General features: G+C 33.2%; 1 long non-coding RNA gene across 1 annotated transcript; it reads left to right on the top strand.

Annotated features, from left to right (window-relative positions):
* The first annotated feature begins 224 nt into the window (after positions 1-224).
* LOC145814356 (uncharacterized) lies at positions 225-1,018 on the top strand. The gene is made up of 3 exons (XR_014357655.1): positions 225-403; positions 533-784; positions 900-1,018. It is a non-coding gene; the product is annotated as an uncharacterized LOC145814356 (long non-coding RNA).
* The last annotated feature ends 505 nt before the right edge of the window (positions 1,019-1,523 follow it).

Here is a 1,523-nt window from a genome sequence, read left to right as displayed (position 1 = left end):
TGTAAAAGACATCTTGCAGCACATATCAAATGTGTCTGGGCTTGAGTAAGTACAACAAACAAAATAGAACATAACAAACAACAAATTACAAACTTATATTGCATTAGCAACAATTCAATCCCTTCTTTGTCATCTTGTAGAGCTTTAATTTGGACAAGTGAGTTGAATCTCATTACCTTTGAAGACATTGGAAACCTAATAAAGCAAAAAGAAATTGTCAACAATGTAAGTCTTTCCCTTTCATCAAAATTTCTCTGCAATGTTCCATCAGCCTTTATAAACCAATATTACAATTATAAATCATATTTTTCAGGTCATTGATGGCTATGGAGAGATCCTTTTGGCTGACCAAATGAGAGAAAGACAACAACCAACCTCATTTTTTTTCACATCCATGAGCTTAGTATGTTACTACTATTTTATTTGATTTTCTCTGAAATTTACTAACTACTTTCTCTTCTTAATATACTTCTTGAAGCCAGTTGTGTCACTAGTCATAACAAAACCATTTTTTGATTTTCTCTTAACACAGAATTTCATCAAGATGACAGAAAATCAAACTTTTCGAGTGTCCTTATTTGACAAGCATATTGAAACAGCATGGAGGAACTACAGGTTCCTCCATTTCCCAATAAATACTGGAGGTAATGAGAAGTCCACACATGGAAATCACTGGACCTTGCTTGTCCTGGACAAACAAGACAATTTATGGAGGTTCTACAACTCACTGAGGCCAATGAGAGATGATGCAGAAGACAAATATGTCAAAGATGCAAAACAATTGGTAACGAGTGCAAATTTCTCTGATCCATCATCAGCTTTATGTGATGATAATTTTCATAGAATCCCATTGATTTGTTCGTAAATTTCTCTGTTATTTAAAAATTATTTTTTTGCAGCAAGATTACGTGGAGAATTTTTTGAAAGCTTGCCTTGAAAGAGACGCTCAATCACAACCCTCTTTCAAATTAATAAACTCACAAAACATAAGTTACGACTTTGAGTATGTCAACAATGCTTCAAAACAAGAAAGTGATTCATAAGTTTCATACATCTATAAATAAGATAATCTGATTTGCATGTTTCTTAAAACTAACCATACCTATAATTTGTATGCAGTCTGGATTGTGGCCTCTTTGTCTGCTATATAATGAAACAATATAGCAAGCATGAACCTATCAGCTCCAAATTGTCCACACAAGAGATAAGGTTGATGAGGGCAGAACTCATAGAGAGATTTGTGACCGAAGTTGGCTGGTCATGGACTGAACCAATTGAAATACCTCCAGAAGAACCACAAATGTAATAGTGAAACTAGTGAAAGGAAGACAATGTACATATCCACACAGAGAAAATTGTCTCATATATATGTATATATCCATACAGTATTAACCATTCAGTTTTTTGTTGATACATTGAAGGAATGATGATCCTTGACATATACGTATATATCCTTTCTTGACTAATCTAAATTTCATTTTATTTTTTTTTTATTTCGACTAATGTGAATTTCATACCTGTCG

Source organism: Camellia sinensis, unplaced genomic scaffold (genome assembly GCF_055761805.1).
Source record: "Camellia sinensis isolate YWXY unplaced genomic scaffold, ASM5576180v1 Unanchor1, whole genome shotgun sequence".
Lineage (NCBI taxonomy): Eukaryota > Viridiplantae > Streptophyta > Magnoliopsida > Ericales > Theaceae > Camellia > Camellia sinensis.
This window is presented reverse-complemented; position numbering and strand designations above follow the sequence as displayed.